Source organism: Pristiophorus japonicus, unplaced genomic scaffold, assembly GCF_044704955.1.
Source record: "Pristiophorus japonicus isolate sPriJap1 unplaced genomic scaffold, sPriJap1.hap1 HAP1_SCAFFOLD_1167, whole genome shotgun sequence".
NCBI classification, from domain to species: domain Eukaryota; kingdom Metazoa; phylum Chordata; class Chondrichthyes; family Pristiophoridae; genus Pristiophorus; species Pristiophorus japonicus.
This window is the reverse complement of record NW_027250828.1, coordinates 1,411-20,615: the sequence shown is the minus strand read 5'-3', so window position 1 is coordinate 20,615 and position 19,205 is coordinate 1,411. Positions and strand designations below refer to the sequence as shown.

At 58.9% G+C, this 19,205-nt stretch overlaps 1 long non-coding RNA gene across 8 annotated transcripts; it reads left to right on the top strand.

Moving 5' to 3' along the window:
* The first annotated feature begins 383 nt into the window (after nucleotides 1-383).
* On the top strand, nucleotides 384-18,705 carry LOC139242008 (uncharacterized). 8 transcript variants are annotated; one of them, XR_011589095.1, is made up of 3 exons: nucleotides 384-504; nucleotides 7,532-7,603; nucleotides 18,574-18,705. It is a non-coding gene; the product is annotated as an uncharacterized lncRNA (long non-coding RNA). The 8 variants fall into 8 exon arrangements; XR_011589096.1 differs by lacking the exon at nucleotides 384-504 and adding an exon at nucleotides 780-862; XR_011589094.1 differs by lacking the exon at nucleotides 384-504 and adding an exon at nucleotides 936-1,050.
* Nucleotides 18,706-19,205: the final 500 nt, after the last annotated feature.

Genomic DNA, 19,205 nt, shown 5'->3' with positions numbered 1-19,205 from the left:
TACATTTGGCAAGAGAATCGTTGTGAGCTGGGAGTTGAAGGCTCCTTTGTGCCGTAGCAGGAAGAGGCAACTCGGGGCTGTGGATTGCGTGCTTGAAAGTTTTTTTTCTCTCTCTCTGCCCAGAGCACGCAGCAGTGTTGAAGCTCCGGCTCGAGCGCCAAAGCTGTTTGCTTTCATCTCGCCGTGGTGCCTAGAGCAGGGAGTTACATTCCGAGTCTGGGTCGCTGCTGCCAAAAAAGCCTGCGCCGGCCAGACTCCCCGGCCAACTGCAGCGGCACAGTGAATGCCCCAGCTAATCCCGTGGCTTTGGCGGATGTCAGCGGCGGCGGTGGGAGGGGAGGTATGTTGGCCCCGGGACACTGGGAGAATTCCCCACCCACCCCTACACTCTGCGCTCCAACTCAAACAGTGACTCACAGAGACCCACAGCTTCTTCAATCAGCCGCAGGAGACGGGCGAGAGAGAGAGAGAGAGAGAGAGAGGCTTGCGTGTCCTCCGAGGGAGGTCAGTGCTCTGCCCACCCCCCCCCCCACACCCTCCCACTCCGACCCCAGTCCAGGGGCGGGCGGGTCAGCTTCGGGATCTACCTGCTGGGAGCCGAAGCCAGGCTGGCTCCCAGTCTCCAGACAGGGGAGGGGAGCAAGTGGGGAGCAGAGTGTGTCGGTGTGTGTGTGAGAGTGTGTCGGTGTGTGTGTGTCTGTCGCTATTTGTGTGTGTGTGTGTTGCTGGGGCGGGCATTTTGCAGGAGAGGGGCGGTGCAATTGGCACGACTGTTTCAGTCACGGGGACTCATCGGCCCACTGTGCATGGACGTGTTGGGGCTTGGCTTCAATCCTCCCCCTCTGCCCTCCACACACACTCGGTTAGCATGACGTATGGGGGATCTTTTCTCTAGAAACGAGATAAAGCTTCTTTAGCGTTACGAAGGGGGGGTAGATGTCGAGATGTTTTCACTCGTGGGAGAGACCAGAACTCGGGGGCCGTCAATACGAGACATTTACGAAGAAACCCAATGGGGAATTCAGGAGAAACTTCTTTACCCAGAGAGCGGTGAGAATGTGGAACTCGCTGCCACAGGGAGGGGTCGAGGCGAATAGTATCGAGGCATTTAAGGGGAAGCTGGATAAACACACGGGGGAGAAAGGAATGGAAGGAGGTGGTGATGGCGGGGAGATGGAGAGGGGTGGGAGAGCGGGGGGGAGGGGGCTGGTGTGGAGCATAAACCCCGGCACGGAGCGCTGGGGCCCAGTGGCCCGTTTGTGCCGTACACTCGGGTGTGATTCCATGGTTACACCCACTTTCAGCCCCACACTAGTGTCCACCCATTCCCTCTCACCCCCTGCCCCCCCCCCCCCCCCCCGGTTCCCCAATCCTGTCTGTCTCCAGCTCTTCTGGGGATGTTATGATTGTGTCGCAGTCCAGTTCCCCCGCACCCGCCCTGTTTTACCCGAAGACTGCACTTGACATTCACAGTCTGCGCGAGTTCGATGCAGTGTATTGTGGCCAGAGGTGGCGATTGGGATATTTAGCCTCAGTACCCAGCGGGGTGGGGAGGAGTCAGTTCGGGTCTCCTCCCCCCCCCCCCACCCACTACTCAGTCACCCCAGCTGGAAAGTGTGGCCAGGGGCAGGGCCAGGCTGGGTCGGCGATGCCCCACGCAGTGGAATAGCCCGCTCGCGTCGATGTCGAGGCACTCGTCGTGGAGCAGTGAGTGCTTGGGTGAGCAGAGGGAGGGAGGGCTGGTGCGGCACCTGGGGGTGGGGGGGGGGCGGCGGGAGAGGGAGAAATCTTGTGGGAAGGAGTCAGGGTGGCAAACCACTTTATAAAAAAAATCAGCTGTTCGACTACGGGAGGCGGTTTGGTGCCTGCCTGCTCTGCAGTGGTGCCCCCCCGCAGGGTCGATCGTCCCTGCGGACTCGCACACCATCCGGCTTAGCGGTCCCGGGGTGCTTGCGAGAAACCAGGACCCTCGGCAGCTCTGCCGCCTTCTGCCCTGGCCCCAGTCCGGTTGCGGCCACGGCGGCTAAAAGAGACCGAGACTTATTTATTCCGGGGATGTGCCGGGTGTCATAAGCTGCCTCGTTATGAGAGATTCACAGCCGCTTCCTGCTCCTAATCTGCAGGCTGCAGCCTGCGCTTTGCATGATATAAAGCTCTCCTGTTCTGCACTCGTCTGTCGACTTGCTGATTCCACACATCATCAGTCAGCCCCTGACCTCTGCAGAAAGGCTGCAGGAAATTGTACTCCGCCCTCACTCCCCCCGGCTTTTCCCAACTCCTCCCCCCCCCCCCCCCCAGCACACACTCCTCTGAGTCACAAGGTCGTGGGTTCCAGCCTCTACACCAGACTCTAGCCCCGTAATCCAGGCCCGACACTCCCCTGGTGCCAGTACTGAGGGAGCGCCGCACTGTCGGAGGGGCGGTCCTGAGGGAGCGTCGGAGGGGCGGTACTGAGGGAGCGCCGTACTGTCGGAGGGGCGGTACTGAGGGAGCGCCGTACTGTCGGAGGGGCGGTACTGAGGGAGCGGCGTACTGTCGGAGGGGCGGTACTGAGGGAGCACCGCACTGTCGGAGGGGCGGTACTGAGGGAGCGCCGCACTGCGCTGTCGGAGGGGCAGTACTGAGGAAGCGCGCGCTGTCGGAGGGGCAGTACTGAGGGAGCGCCGCACTGCGCTGTCGGAGGGGCAGTACTGAGGAAGCGCGCGCTGTCGGAGGGGCAGTACTGAGGGAGCGCCGCACTGTCGGAGGGGCAGTACTGAGGGAGCTCCGCACTGTCGGAGGGGCAGTACTGAGGGAGCGCCGCACTGTCGGAGGGGCAGTACTGAGGGAGCGCCGCACTGTCGGAGGGGCAGTACTGAGGGAGCGCCGCACTGTCGGAGAGGCAGTACTAAGGGAGCTCGCGCTGTCGGAGGGGCAGTACTGAGGGAGCGCCGCACTGTCGGGGGAGCGCCGCACTGTCGGAGGGGCAGTACTGAGGGAGCGCCCCACTGTCGGAGGGGCAGTACTGAGGGAGCACCGCGCTGTCGGAGGGGCTGTCTTTCGGATGAGACGTTAAACTGAGGCCCTGTCTGCCCCCTCGGGTGGATGTAAAAGATCCCAGGGCACTATTTGGAAGAAGAGCAGGGGGAGTTCTCCCTGGGGCCGATATTTATCCCTCAACCAGCATGACAAAAAAAAACCAGATGATCTGGTCATTATCACGTCGCTGTGTGTGGGAGCTTGCTGTGCGCAAATTGGCTGCCGCCTTTCCCACATTACAACAGTGACTGCAGTTGAAAAGTACTTCATTGGCTGTGAAGCGCTTTGGGACGTCCAGAGGTGGTGAAATGCGCTGGAGAAAGGCAAGTTCTTTCGGTTGGGGGGGGATCGAGGCAGCGTTCTGTGCATACTCTCTGTGTCCGCGTCACTCTCCCCCGCCCCTGAGTGCTCTCCGCTCTGCCCAGGGGGAGTGGGTGCGGAGCGCACTCCGCCATGCCTTATTTGGGAGCAGTTGCCCAGACAACCATCCCCTCCCCTCTTTCTGCTTGCGAGCGCCTGAGGCAGCGCGGAGCTGCAGAGGACAAGTCGGCATGAATGATTCATTCATTGTGGTGACTGGCAGGAGGTGGTACCGTGTGTTTCAGTGCAGGTGGTCTTGAGCGAACCTCTCACTTCTCTCCAACAGCCGCGTGCTCGCTCTCGTGTGTGTGTGTGTGTGTGTGTGTGTGTGTGTGTGTGTGTGTGTGTGTGGCTCGTGGCTGTGCGCGCCTTGTGCCTGTGCGCGCGTCTTGTGCCTGCGCGCACATGCGTGTGTGTCTGCGCGTGCGCGCGAGTGTGTGTCTCTGCGAGTACACGCGTCTCTGCGAGCGAGTGTGTGTCTCTGCGAGCGAGTGTGTGTCTCTGCGAGTGCACGCGTCTCTGCGCGCTAGTGTGTGTCTCTGCGAGTGCACGCGTGTCTGCGCGCGAGTGTGTGTCTCTGCGAGTGCACGCGTGTCTGCGCGCGAGTGTGTGTCTGCGAGTGCGCGCGTCTCTCTGCGAGCGAGTGTGTGCCTCTGCGAGCGAGTGTGTGTCTCTCTCTCTCTCTCTCTCTCTCTCTCTTTCTGTCTGCGTGCCTCTCCCTTCATATGTGGGAGGTATGGAAAGAGAAAGAGAGAAATCTCGACTCTGGCAGCCAGCGAGGGAGCGGCTGGTTGGTGAATGTGTGTTTTTTACTGAAGGACTTTGTCGCTCCGTTTGTGCTTGGGTCAGCTAACGTTAACCTTTTGCTGTTGCTGTGGGAGGTCGCAGGTCATGGCTGGCTAACGGAGCGTGGTTTACGCGACATGTTCATTGTGACTGGCGGTTTCATCGTCCGAGCCGTTACTTTTGCGAAACAGGAAATGGTTTATTCACTGTTTAAATTGCCCAGTCTTCATTTTTGTGTGTGTGGTTCTGAATTTAATGCAAGAAAACTGGACAATGGAATTCGGAGAACTCCCGCCCACTCCCATCTTCCAGTAGTGGCCGTGGGATCTTTACGTCCGCCTTGGAGAGCAGATGGGACCTCTGTTTAACGTCTCAGCTGAAAGACGGCCCCTCCGACAGTGCGTTGCTCCCTCAGTACTGCCCCTCCGACGGTGCGCCGCTCCCTCAGTACTGCCCCTCCGACAGTGCGGCGCTCCCTCAGTACTGCCCCTCCGACGGTGCGCCACTCCCTCAGTACTGCCCCTCCGACAGTGCGGCGCTCCCTCAGTTCCGCACCTCCGACAGTGCGGCGCTCCCTCAGTACTGCCCCTCCGACGGTGCGGCACTCCCTCAGTACTGCCCCTCCGACGGTGCGCCGCTCCCTCAGTACTGCCCCTCCGACAGTGCGGCACTCCCTCAGTACTGCCCCTCCGACGGTGCGGCACTCCCTCAGTACCGCCCCTCCGACAGTAAGGTGCTCCCTCAGTACTGCCCCTCTGACAGCGCAGTGCGGCGTTCCCTCAGTACTGCCCCTCCGACAGTGCGGCACTCCCTCAATACCGCCCCTCCGACAGCGCAGTGCGGCGCTCCCTCAATACCGCCCCTCCGACAGCGCAGTGCGCGCTCCCTCAGTAACGCCCCTCCGACAGTACGGCACTCCCTCAGTACCGCCCCTCCGACAGTGCAGCGCTCCCTCAGTACTGGCAGCGGGGGGGTTGTCGGGCCTGGATTCGGAGGTCAAGCCTCTGGAGCGGGGGCGTGAGCTCGCGACCTTCCGACTCCCGAGGGCGAGAGCTGGAGCGACTGACCAATAAATCAAGCGTCCCCTAAATGAACTTTGGGCGTGGAGTGTGAGTCACCAGGCCTCTTGGCTTTTCACAGCTCCACCAGACGTCAAGGGGAGTGATTGAACGAGTCATGCAGCTCTGTACACACGCTCGTCAGTGCCGATCACTGCCTGGTCAGACACAGCAAGTTCGTTCAGCTGCTTCCAAGTGTCTGGTGGACTGTGAGTACTCCCCTACCCCACGCCTCCCGTGCCCCCCTCCGCAGGGAGGTAATCGTGTTCTGGTGACTGCTCTGAGTGAGGGGGGAGGGAAGGTGCGGGTTGTGTGTGTGTTTGTGTGTGTGTGTCTGTGTGTGTGTGGGGGACGGTCGGTTAGCTCCCTCCCTAGGCCTCTGCTGGTTTAACCCTGTTTCACTGCTCGTGCTTTTTGAGTTCAGCTACTTCCCCCACCCCCCTCCAGTCGGGCATCGAGCCTATCGCCTGTCCCCAGCTAGCCAACACCTCCCCGCCCGCGCCCAGCTGCACAGGCGCTGCCTGCCTCATTCAAGCGGCCTTGCTTCACCCGGCCGGGGGCGGGGCTATCCGACTGTGGGAGGCATCGCAGCACAGCCAAAAACCTGGCCTGGTCCAGCGTCCAGGGATTCGCACGCACGCTCACACGCACGAGGCACTCTCGGCGTGTACGCACGCACACTCCCGACACTGACCAGGAGCAACCAATGCCTGATTTTTATTTTTTTCCACCCTCCTCTCACTCGGGTTCCCAACAGCCGATTGTAGAAGGTGGTTGCGGGGTTTGGATTAGGCAGCTGTCTTTGTGCCGACTGTTTCCTGTCGTTTCCCCCCCGTCAGGCCCGTGACTCCCGTGTTTCTGATCCCTCATGTACAATTGGATCCAGCACTGCCTCCTGCCACAATTGCTCAGCGAGTCTCGATTACATAAAGGGCCCCATTATTATCCCCGAGATAAAAAGGCAGGCCTTTTACATTTCACCACCTCGGGCCCGCCCCCAAGTGCTTCGCCGCCAACGAAGGACCGTTTGAAGCGCGATCACTGCTGCACTGTGGGGAAACGCAGGCAGCCATCTTGCGCACAGCAAGATCCCACAAACAGCAACATGATAATGACCCAGATCTTCATGTATTTCCCCCCCCCCGCCCCAACCTCGGCAGTGCAGGCCAGACGGGGGCCTCGGGTTTAAAATGGTGAAGACCGCAATTTGAAGGCATTGGGACAATTCTAGGGAAGCGTCACAATTGGGTGACAAAAATCGTGAAAGCCTTCAGCAGGACTCGCACAGCCTGGCCCCCTTGCAGCCTCGGCTAAGGCTGAAGGGGCAGGGGATTAGGAGGTGAGGGGCAGTCCTAACGGAGTCGGTTTGTACACCGCAAGACCCCACGAGCAGCAAATCCAATGTATGACCGAGTTAATCTCTTTTTTTATGCTGGGTTTTGGTTCAGGCATAAACACTGGCCCCAGGACACCGGGGAGACCACGTCCCTGCTCTTCTTCCGATAGTGGCTGTGCGATCTTTTACATCCACCTGAGAGGGCAAATGGAGCCTCGGTTTCACGGCCCCTCCGACAGTGCGGCGCTCCCTCGGTGCCGCCCCTCCGACAGTGCGGTGCTCCCTCAGTACTGCCCCTCCGACAGTGCGGTGCTCCCTCAGTACCGCCCCTCCGACAGCGCAGTACGGCGCTCCCTCAGTACTGCCCCTCCGACAGTGCGGCGCTCCCTCAGTACCGCCCCTCCGACAGTGCGGTGCTCCCTCAGTACCGCCCCTCCGACAGTGCGGCGCTCCCTCAGTACCGCCCCTCCGACAGTGCGGCGCTCCCTCAGTACTGCCCCTCCGACAGCGCAGTGCGGCGCTCCCTCAGTACTGCCCCTCCGACAGTGCGGCGCTCCCTCAGTACCACCCCTCCGACAGTGCGGCGCTCCCTCAGTACCGCCCCTCCGACAGTGCGGCGCTCCCTCAGTACCACCCCTCCGACAGTGCGGCGCTCCCTCAGTACTGCCCCTCCGACAGCGCAGTGCGGCGCTCCCTCAGTACCGCCCCTCCGACAGTGCGGCGCTCCCTCAGTACCGCCCCTCCGACAGCGCAGTGCGGCGCTCCCTCGGCACCGCCCCTCCGACAGCGCAGTGCGGCGCTCCCTCAGTACTGGCAGTGGGGGAGTGTGGGGCCTGGGTGACGGGGCTCGAGTCTCTGGAGCGGGAGCTGGAACCCAGGACCTTGTGACTCGGAGGCGAGAGCGAGCCCGAGCTGACACTTGGCAGACGGGGACAATGAGACGGTCTGATGGAGTGTTTTTATGTTGTTTCAGGGATTCAGTTCCACGAGACGGGCTGAGACTATAATGCACTGAGGCTTCAGAAGATAAGCCAACGAGACCAAGGTAAGCTCCAGTTCTGCAAATGTTGAGGGGAGGGGAATAAAGGGGGCGGGAGTGACCTCTGCCAACAGTGAGGTGGGGGCCTGTTTTACACCCACCTGCTTTTTCATTGCGCTGTGTAAAACGGGCTGTCCATTTGCTGCCCCCTTTCGTGTCCAGTTCCACCCGCGCCTCACAACTGACACGGGTCGCCCGCTCGGTTCCTCAAGCCCGGCACCAGGACACCATCCCTTTGAGGAGCTAGGAATTCAGAGATGCTGAAGGACCAAGACTTATCGAGGTCCCTATCTCTGTAACCCCCTCCAGCCCCTACACCCCTCCCTATCTCTGTAACCCCCTCCAGCCCCTACACCCCTCCCTATCTCGCTCACCTCCTCCAGTCCCTACACCCCTCCCTATCTCTGTAACCCCCTCCAGCCCCTACACCCCTCCCTATCTCTGTAACTCCCTCCAGCCCCTACACCCCTCCCTATCCCTGTAACCTCCTCCAGCCCCCCCCCCCCCCCCGAGATGTCTGCGCTCCTCTAATTCTGCCCTCCTGACCATCCCTGATTATAATCGCTCCACCATCGGTGGCCGTGCCTTCTGTTGCCTGGGCCCCAAGCTCTGGAACTCCCTCCCTGAACCTCTCCGCCTCTCTCTCCTCCTTTGAAGACAGGCGCTCCTTTTGAAGACCCACCGGTCCCTAATATTTCCTTGTGTGACTTGGTGCCAGATTGTGTCTGATTTACGCTCCGTGTGTGAAGCGCCTGCGGGCGTGTTGCTGCGTTCATGGTGCTGTCTGAACGCGAGTTGTTCTCCCACCCTGGTCGTGATGGTGACGATGGAGTTGTTGTCTAATCCTGGCAATCAACCTCGACAAATTAATCGCGAACAGGGCCAGGCACGAGGCGAGGAAAACCCCAGTTGTGGAGAGCGTTGGGAACCACAGGCCCAAAGTCCCCTGTTCCTTCCGAGCTCACCACGCGTCGTGTCTCGAATTACCCCGACACCCAACCCCCAAGATGGTATTTTCTGAAGGAAATCTCTGCAATTTGCACGTGAATGAATCAACACTGACTGCTTCCACCGTCTCCCAGAGGACCCTGTTCCATCGACTGACCCCTCACTCACCGAGATATTGTTCCCAGGGATTTGTATTTGAATTTCATAGTCATAGGCTGTTCCTCAAACGAGGATGACTTGTTTCCACATGAGTTCACAGATGTTTCTATTGTGTTCCTAACACAGCTGAGGCTGCACACTGGGAGGGTAAAGTAACAGTGACCTCAGTCTTTAATAAGACACTCCAGAATGAGGAACAGGTCTTCGGGACCGGCTTATATACGTGCTCCCAAGGGATGCTGGGATCCCTTGGGACTTCAGGGGATGCGCTCCCTGGTGGCGGAACATGGGAGTGCATGCTTTACAGATACACAACATCACTCACCCCTCCAAAGTCAAAGTGAAAACTATTTACAAGGTGAGGCGGTCGGGAGCCTTTCTTTCCCTGGTGGACCGCCTCGGTACAAATGTCTGTTCTGGTGTGTTGGCTGTGCCCTCGCTGGGCTGGCGTGTTGTTGGCCCTGCAGGGCTGCTGGGTGAGCCTGGCCTTGCTGGGCTGTTGGGCGTGATGGGTTCGATTTCCTGGTCCGGCGTCGCTGATCCTTTGGGTGTGTGTTGTGGGCTCGATAAAGGTGGTGTCTGCTGTGGGTTGTTCAGGGCAGTCTGTGAACCGCAGCCTCGTTTGGTCCAGGTGATTTCTGCAAATTTGTCCATTGTCTAGTTTGACTACAAACACCCTACTCCCTTCTTTAGCTATCACCGTGTCCGTGATCCACTTGGGACCATGTCCATAGTTTAGCACATACACAAGGTCATTCAGATCAATTTCCCGTGACACAGTGGTGCGACCATCGTTTACATTTTGTTGCTACCGCCTGCTCTCTACCTGATCATGCAGGTTGGGATGAACCAGCGAGAGTCTGGTTTTAAGTATCCTTTCCATGAGTAGCTCAGCCAGGGGCACCCCTGTGAGCGAGTGGGGTCTCGTGCGGTAGCTGAGCAGTACTCGGGACAGGCGGGTTTGGAGTGAGCCTTCTGTGACTCGTTTGAGGCTCTGTTTGATTGTTTGTACTGCCCGCTCTGCCTGCCCATTGGAGGCTGGTTTAAATGGGGCCGAGGTGACATGTTTGATCCCATTGCGGGTCATGAATTCTTAAATTCGGCACTGGTGAAACATGGCCCGTTGTCACTGACCAGTATGTCAGGCAGGTCATGGGTGGCAAACATGGCCCTCAGGCTTTCAATGGTGGCGGTGGCGGTGCTTCCCGACATTATTTCACATTCAATCCATTTTGAAAAAGCATCCTCCACCACCAGGAACATTTTACTGAGAAACAGGCTCACATAGTCGACATGGATCCTCGACCATGGTCTGGAGGGCCAGGACCACAAACTTAGTAGTGCCTCTCTGGGTGCATTGCTCAACTGAGCACATACGTTGCATTGCCGTACACAGGACTGTTAAGTCAGAGTCGATACCGGGCCACCACATGTGGGATCTGGCTATCGCTTTCATCATTACTATACCCGGGTGTGTGCTGTGGAGATCTGAGATGAATGTCTGCCTGCCCTTTTTGGGTAGCACTATGCGGTTACCCCACAACAGGCAGTCTGCCTAAATGGACAGCTCGTCCTTTCGTCGCTGGAACGGCTTGATTAGCTCTTGCATTTCAACGGGGATGCTGACCCAGCTCCCATGCAGTACACAGTTTTTTACTCGGGACAGCAGAGGATCTTGGCTGGTCCAAGTCCTAATCTGGCGGGCTGTGACAGGTGATTTATCATTTTCAAACGCTTCCATGACCATCAACAAGTCTGCGGGCTCCGCCACCATCAATAAGTTTGCAGTCTGCGCCATTTCCACCCCCCGTGGTGGGCAATGGTAGCTGACTGAGAGCACCCGCATAGTTCTCGGTGCCTGGCCTGTGGCGGATGGTATAGTTATATGCTGATAGCGCGAGTGCCCACCTTTATATGCGGGCTGCGGCATTAGTATTTATCCCCTTGTTTTCAGCGAACAGGGATATGAGGGGCTTGTGATCGGTTTCCATCTCAAATTTGAGGCCAAACAGGTACTGATGCATTTTCTTTACTCCGAACACACACGCTAATGCCTCTTTCTCAATCATACTTTAGGCCCCCTCAGCCTTTGACAAGCTCCTGGAAGCATAGGCGACAGGTTGTAACTTCCCCGCAACGTTAGCTTGTAATACACACCCGACTCCATACGACAACGCATCACATGCTCGCACAAGTCTTTTACACGGGTTATACAATACAAGCAGCTTGTTGGAGCGTAAAATGTCTCTGCCTTTCTCAAAAGCAATTACTTGTTTTTTTCCCCATACCCAGTTCTCACCGTTGCACAATAACACATGTAGGGGCTCTAAAAGGGTGCTTAACCCCGGTAGGAAGTTACCAAAATAGTTGAGTCCCAGGAACGACCGCAGCTCCGTGACGTTCTGTGGCCTGGGCGCGTTCCTGATAGCCTCTGTCTTGGCATCTGTGGGCTGAATGCCGTCCGCCACGATCTTTCTCCCCAAAAACTCCACTTCTGTTGCCATGAAGACACATTTCGACCTTTTCAGCCGCAGTCCTACGCGATCCAGTCGCTGGAAGACCTCCTCCAGGTTTTGTAGGTGCTCGACGGTGTCCCTACCCGTTACCAATATGTCGGCCTGAAAGACCACCGTGTGTGGTACCGACTTGAGTAGACTCCATGTTTCTCTGGAAGATTGCTGCAGCCGACCGAATTCCAAACGGGCATCTGTTGTAGATGAACAGTCCCTTGTGCGTGTTGATGCAGGTGAGGCCCTTCGAAGATTCCTGCCAGCGTCGCAAATAGGTCGTCTGCCTTAGGTAGCGGGTATTGGTCCTGTAGCGAGAAACAATTAATAGTTATTTTATAATCTCCGCAAATCCTGACCGTGCCATCGCTTTTGAGCACTGGAACAATCGGGCTGGCCCACTCACTAAATTCCACTGGGGCGATGATGCCTTCGCTTTGCAGCCTGTCCAGCTCGATTTCCACTCTTTCCCTCATCATGTGAGGTATCGCTCCCGCCTTGTGGTGAATGGGTCGTGCCTCTGGGGCCAAGCGGATCCGCACCTTCACCCCGGAAAAGTTTCCAATGCCTGGCTCAAAAAGGGAAGGAAATTTGTTAAGAACTTGGGTACATGAGGCCTCATCGACATGTGATTGCGCTCGGATGTCATCCTAGTTCCAGCGGAATTTTCCCAGCCAGCTCCTTCCAAGCAGTGTGGGGCCATCGCCCAGGACAATCCAGAGTGGCAGTTCGTGCACCGTGCCCTCGTAGGTGATCTTGACCATGGCGCTGCCCAGGACAGTGATGAGCTCTTTGGTGTACGTCCTCAGTTTCGTGTGGATGGGGCTCAGGGCTGGCCTGAGTGCCTTGTTGCACCACAGTCTCTCAAACATCTTTTTACTCATGATGGATTGGCTAGCTCCAGTGTCCAGTTCCATGGCTACGGGTAAGCCATTCAATTTTACATTTAGCATTATAGGTGGACATTTTGTCGAAAATGTGTGCACCCCGTGCACTTCAGCATCTGCCTCCTCTGAGGCTCGAAATTGCTTTGATCCACCATGGACCGATCTTCCTCTGCCACGTGGTGGTTAGCAGGTTTTGCAGAGCTTGCAGCTCGTCGTTAGAGGTGCCCCATTGTTCCACAGCTCTTGCAAACATACCCTTTGAAGCGGCATGAATAGGCTGAATGGAAGCCTCCACAACGCCAACAAGGTGTGAATTGCCTTGCATTCATCCTTTGTTGCGGACTCTGAGTCATCTGGGTCACCTGACGCCTGTTGGCAGTTGCAGACTCGTGGTTTCTGCCCTGTACATTTCTGCTCGCAAACAGTTCCAGTTAATTTATGAACATTGCTCGCACTTGTGTGCTGAGAGATTTGTTTGGTGTTATCACTGGTGGACATAAACGCCTGTGCTATTGCAATGGCCTTACTGAGGGTCGGTGTCTCTAAAAGTCAAAAGTTTTCTTAGGATGGTCTCGTGGCCAATGCCCAGTACAAAAAAGTCTCTGAGCATTTGCTCCAGGTAGCCATCAAACTCACATTGTCCTGCAAGTCGCCTTAGCTCGGCGACGTAGCTCGCCACTTCCTGACCTTCAGATCGCTGACACGTGTAGAACCGATACCTCGCCATCAGCACGCTCTCCCTCAAGTTAAGATGCTCCCGAACCAGTGTACACAGTTCCTCATACGACTTATCTGTGGGTTTCACCGGAGCCAGAAGATTCTTCATGAGGCTGTAAGTCGGTGCCCCGCAGACTGTGAGGAGGACCGCTCTCCTTTTTGCAGCGCTTCCTTCTCCGTCCAGCTCGTTGGCTACAAAGTGCTGGTCTAGCCGTTCGACATAGGCTTCCCAGTCCTCACCCTCCGAGGACTTCTCCAGGATGCCCACAGTTTGCTCAACTTTGCGTTGGATTTGTATACTCGTCGCCAGTTATTGTGTTCCTAACACAGGGAGGTTAAAGTAACAGTGACCTCAGTCGTTATTAAGACACTCCAGAGTGAGGAACAGGCCTTAGGAGGCCGGCTTATATACAGTGCTCCTAAGGGATGCTGGGATCCCTTGGGACTTCAGGGGATGCGCTCCCTAGTGCCGGAACATGGGAGTGCATGCTTTATAGATACACAACACTTCTAATGAAGGACCTGCTGTTTCAGTCCTGAACACTTGAAGGGTGCTCCTCCGCCCCGCCTCTCTCGCCCCTCCTCCTCCCCGCCTCTCCTCCGCCCCGCCTCTCCTCCGCCCCGCCTCTCTCGCCCCTCCTCCGCCCCGCCTCTCTCGCCCCTCCTCCTCCCCGCCTCTCTCGCCCCTCCTCCTCCCCGCCTCTCTCGCCCCTCCTCCTCCCCGCCTCTCTCGCCCCTCCTCCTCCCCGCCTCTCTCGCCCCTCCTCCTCCCCGCCTCTCTCGCCCCTCCTCCTCCCCGCCTCTCTCGCCCCTCCTCCTCCCCGCCTCTCTCGCCCCTCCTCCTCCCCGCCTCTCTCGCCCCTCCTCCTCCCCGCCTCTCTCGCCCCTCCTCCTCCCCGCCTCTCTCGCCCCTCCTCCTCCCCGCCTCTCTCGCCCCTCCTCCTCCCCGCCTCTCTCGCCCCTCCTCCTCCCCGCCTCTCTCGCCCCTCCTCCTCCCCGCCTCTCTCGCCCCTCCTCCTCCCCGCCTCTCTCGCCCCTCCTCCTCCCCGCCTCTCTCGCCCCTCCTCCTCCCCGCCTCTCTCGCCCCTCCTCCTCCCCGCCTCTCTCGCCCCTCCTCCTCCCCGCCTCTCTCGCCCCTCGCTCCGCTCCTCCGCCCCTCGTGCCGCCCCTCGCTCCGCTCCTCCGCCCCTCGTGCCGCCCCTCGCTCCGCTCCCCCGCCCCTCGCTCCGCTCCTCCGCCCCTCGTGCCGCCCCGCCCCGCTCAGCTCCTCCGCCCCTCGCTCAGCTCCTCCGCCCCTCGCTCAGCTCCTCCGTCCCTCGCCGCGCCCGTCGCCCCACCCCTCGTGCCGCTCCTCCAGTAAAAAGTACCAACGTCTTGCAGACAGCATCTCCCCAGTTTACCTCGCAAGTCGCACACAATCCTGACCGGGACATAGTTCGGGTGAATCACAGGCTGTGTCCTCTGGGTCGACTGCTCTGGATGTGATGAAACAGCTCGCCATGGCTCGAGCGCCGCGAGGGGTCCTCGCCGGTCACACGACATGGCGTTCCAACTGTGCGGTGGGAAATGTTTAACGTATTCCTTTTTGTTTAACAAAAATCTTTTCTGTCGGTGAGTTTTCTATTGAAAATGAACAAAGCTGAAAGAAATCCTGGGGATTAAGCACATCCAGCCAATGAGGAGCACTGATCACTCTCGGGATTAAACCTGTCCAACCAGTCACAATCTCTGATCAGTCTAGGAGTCTCCTGTCCAATCACGAGCTCTGATCAATCTAAAAGAAAGACGTGCTTTTATATAGCGCCTTTCACGGCCACCGGACGTCTCGAAGCACTTCACAGCCAGTGAAGTACTTTTGGAGTGTGGTCATTGTTGTAATGTGGGAAACGCGGCAGTCAATTTTGCTCACAGCAAGCTCCCACACACAGCAATGTGATAATGACCAGATAATCTGTTTTTTTTAAATTATGTTGATTGAGGGATAAATATTGGCCCCAGGACACCGGGGAGAACGCCCCCCCTGCTCTTTGAAATATTGCCATGGGATCTTTCACATCCACCTGAGAAGGCAGATGGGGCCTCAGTTTAACATATCATCCGAAAGACAGCACCTCCAATAGTGCGGCGCTCCCTCACTACCGTCCCTCCGACAGCGCAGTGCGGCATTCCCTCAGCACCGCCTCTCCGACAGCGCAGTGCGGCACTCCCTCGGTACCGCCCCTCCGACAGCGCAGTACGGCACTCCCTCGGTACCGTCCCTCCGACAGCGCAGTGCGGCGTTCCCTCGGTACCGCCCCTCCGACAGCGCAGTGAGGCGCTCCCTCAGTACCGCCCCTCCGACAGCGCAGTACGGCACTCCCTCGGTACCGCCCCTCCGACAGCGCAGTGAGGCGCTCCCTCAGTACCGCCCCTCCGACAGCGCAGTACGGCACTCCCTCGGTACCGCCCCTCCGACAGCGCAGTATGGCGCACCCTCAGTACCGCCCCTCCGACAGCGCAGTGCGGCGTTCCCTCGGTACCGCCCCTCCGACAGCGCAGTATGGCGCACCCTCGGTACCGCCCCTCCGACAGTGCAGTACGGCGCTCCCTCAGTACCGCCCCTCCGACAGCGCAGTATGGCGCACCCTCGGTACTGCCCCTCCGACAGCGCAGTACGGCGCTCCCTCAGCACCGCCCCTCCGACAGCACAGTACGGCGCTCCCTCAGCACCGCCTCTCCGACAGCGCGGCGCTCCCTCAGCACTGCCCCTCCGACAGCGCGCGCTCCCTCAGCACCACCCCTCCGACAGCGCAGTGCGGCGCTCCCTCGGTAAAGCACTGGAGCGTCGAAGCCTAGATTTTGTTTTGTGCTCGAGTCTCTGGAGCGGGCCTTGTACCCACAACCTTTCTGACTCACAGGCGAGGCTGTGGCTGCCCGCTGAGCCACAGCTGACACGATAAAGGGGCCTAACATGTCCAGCCAATGAGGAGCTGAGGGGAGCAAAGCCAACCTCGGCTGCTGAACTATGGCAGCAGCGCAGTCAGAGGAAGTCGCATACGAGTGCAGGCAGCCCCTTTGGTCAGACCACATCTCGAGCACTGTGGCTGGCTCTGGTTAGCGATGCGCAGATGGTCGGGGTGGGCGGAGGGTCATTAGCCTCTCTCCTAGCTGGTGCAGAGAGAGATGCTGCAGGGCTAAGCCTGAATGATTTCACAGAGCGATGCAGCACTGAAAGAGGCCCGTGACAGCTCTGTGAAAGAGCTGTCCAGTCCGTTCTCTTCCCCCCCGCCCTGCTCTCTCCGCACAGCCCTGCACACTTACACGGCAGAATCCAGCTTCGCAGCGAGGTCCCGAATGAAACTCGCCACGGCTAAACGCCGCGGGTTTGCTGCAGAGATAATTGGTGAAGGAGGAAAGGTTTTGAACTCCCTGAGCAGGGGGACAATGAGGATTAAGAATTGTTCCTCCCCACCTCCCCCGTGTTGCTCCGACTGATCGATCAATACCTACGGTGCGCCGCGGACAAATATATTTACCTGCAGCGGGAGCACGTCATTTTTGAATGGCTTTTGGGCATAAATAAACTTCTCTCTCCTGCGGGAATCTTGCAAACTGCTTTGCAATTCTACTCCTCTTCCTCCCCCCCCGCCCCTCCCATTGTAAGAGGCTGCACCTCTGGGGACAATCATTGGGGCTCTAATAGAGCCTCCCAGTAGACTCCACTGTAACTCGACGTGTGTATGCTTACAGCACTTGGGCCTTTAGGGGGGCCCAGGTATAGTTTGCGCCCCCCCCCCCCCCCCCCCCCAGCTGGTCAATGCACGGTGCGTGACCGTCTAATGTCCGAGCCGCTAACTTCAGCCTTTGCTTTGGACGCAAGGCCAGGAGGGAGCTGCTGGCTCGACAGCACGGCAAACACTGCCTCCATTTTACTTGGTGCTTGGATTCATTGTGACCTCTCTGTCTCTCTCTCTCTTCTCTCTCTCTCTCTCTCTCTCTCTCTCTCTCTCTCTCTCTCTCTCTCTCTCTCTCTCTCTCTCTCTCTCTCTCTCTGCCCCCCTCTCTCTCTCTCTCTCTCTCTCTCTCTCTGCACCCCCTCTCTCTCTCTCTCTGCACCCCCTCTCTCTCTCTCTCTGCACCCCCATCTCTCTCTGCACCCCCCTCTCTCTCTCTCTGCACCCCCATCTCTCTCTGCACCCCCCTCTCTCTCTCTCTGCACCCCCCTCTCTCTCTCTCTCTCTCTTCACCCCCTCTCTCTCTTTCTCTCTGCACCCCCATCCCTCTCTCTGCACCCCGCTCTCTCTCTCTCTGCACCCGCTCTCTCTCTCTCTGCACCCCGCTCTCTCTCTCTCTGCACCCCGCTCTCTCTCTCTCTGCACCCCGCTCTCTCTCTCTCTGCACCCCGCTCTCTCTCTCTCTGCACCCCGCTCTCCCTCTCTCTGCACCCGCTCTCTCTCTCTCTGCACCCCGCTCTCTCTCTCTCTGCACCCCGCTCTCTCTCTCTCTGCACCCCGCTCTCTCTCTCTCTGCACCCCGCTCTCTCTCTCTCTGCACCCCGCTCTCTCTCTCTCTCTCTGCACCCCGCTCTCTCTCTCTGCACCCCCACTCCCTCTCTCTCTCTGCACCCCCCTCTCTCTCTCTCTCTCTCTCTCTCTCTGCACCCCCTCTCTCTCTCTCTCTGCACCCCTCTCTCTCTCTCTCTCTGCACCCTCCCTCCCTCTCTCTCTGCACCCTCCCTCCCTCTCTCTCTCTCTGCACCCCCCCTCCCTCCCTCTCTCTCTCTGCACCCCCCCCTCCCTCCCTCTCTCTCTCTGCACCCCCCCTCCCTCCCTCTCTCTCTCTGCACCCCCCCTCCCTCCCTCTCTCTCTCTGCACCCCCCCTCCCTCCCTCTCTCTCTCTGCACCCCCCCTCCCTCTCTCTCTGCACCCCCCTCTCTCTCTCTCTCTGCACCCCCCTCTCTCTCTTTCTCTCTCTCTCTCTCTGCACCCCCCCTCCCCCTCTCTCTCTGCACCCCCCTCCCTCTCTCTCTCTGCACCCCCCCTCCCTCTCTCTCTCTGCACCGCCCCTCCCTCTCTCTCTCTGCACCCCCCCTCCCTCTCTCTCTCTGCACCCCATCTCTCTCTCTCTCTCTCTGCACCCCCCCTCTCTCTCTGCACCCCCCCCATCTCTCTCTGCACCCCCCTCTCTCTCTGCACCCCCCACTCTCTCTCTGCACTCACCCCCCTCTCTCTCTGCACTCACCCCCCTCTCTCTCTGCACCCCCCCTCTCTCTGCACCCCCCCTCTCTCTCTGCACCCCCTCTCTCTGCACCCCCATCTCTCTCTCTCTCTCTCTCTCTCTCTCTCTCTCTCTCTCTCTCTCTCTGCACCCCCCCTCTCTCTCTGCACCCCCCCCTCTCTCTCTGCACCCCCCTCTCTCTCTGCACTCCCCCCCCCCTCTCTCTCTGCACTCCCCCCCCCTCTCTCTCTGCACCCCCCTCTCTCTCTGCACTCCCCCCCCCTCTCTCTCTGCACTCCCCCCCCCTCTCTCTCTGCACCCCCCTCCTCTCTCTCTCTCTCTCTCTCTCTCTCTCTGCACCCCCCCTCTCTCTCTGCACCCCCCCTCTCTCTCTGCACTCCCCCCCCCCCCTCTCTCTGTGCACTCCCCCCCCCCCCTCTCTCTCTGCACCCCCCTCCTCTCTCTGCACCCCCCCTCTCTCTCTCTCTCTCTCTCTCTCTCTCTCTCTCTCTCGCCCTCTCTCGCCCTCTCTCTCTCTCTCTCTCTCTCTCCCCCCCCCAGTGTTGCGAGGAGCTGTGATCTGCAGACGATGTCGGAGGGCTGGGAGGACTGCACGGTGCTGCCGGTGGGCTGGAAGCGACGCGAGGTGTACCGAAGATCTGGAGCCACCATCGGGAAGTCGGACACTTACTACATGAGGTACGGGGTTGTGGGGGAACGGGGCAGGGCCTCGGCTCATCCTGTAAACTTGTTTCTCGATGGGGGGACGGGGGGTGGTGGTGAAAGCATTGACTCGTGCTGCAGTACAGTCCCACACCCGCCCTTCTGAACCCAAATGTTGTGCATCCATGGACTACTTGGCCATGGGGGACGGCGCCATAGGTATCCTCATTTGCACTGACACACACCTACTTTCCAGATTGTGGGGGGTGCTGGGGTAAGGGTGTATAAATTGTCCCTGGCTGATTGAGCAACCCCCACCCCCAAGTCCCCGGTGCTTATCCCAGGGTGCTGGGCCCGGTTGTCGTGCCATTACCGCTGCCGTGGCCCAGATTCAGGGTGCAATGGCAATGCAGTCCTTATCCTTGGCCTATACGTGACTCCAGACCCACAGCAATGTGGTTGACTCTTAACTGCCCTCTACATTTCAAGGCAGCAGCTCACCACCATCTTCTGAAGGGCAATTCGGGGCG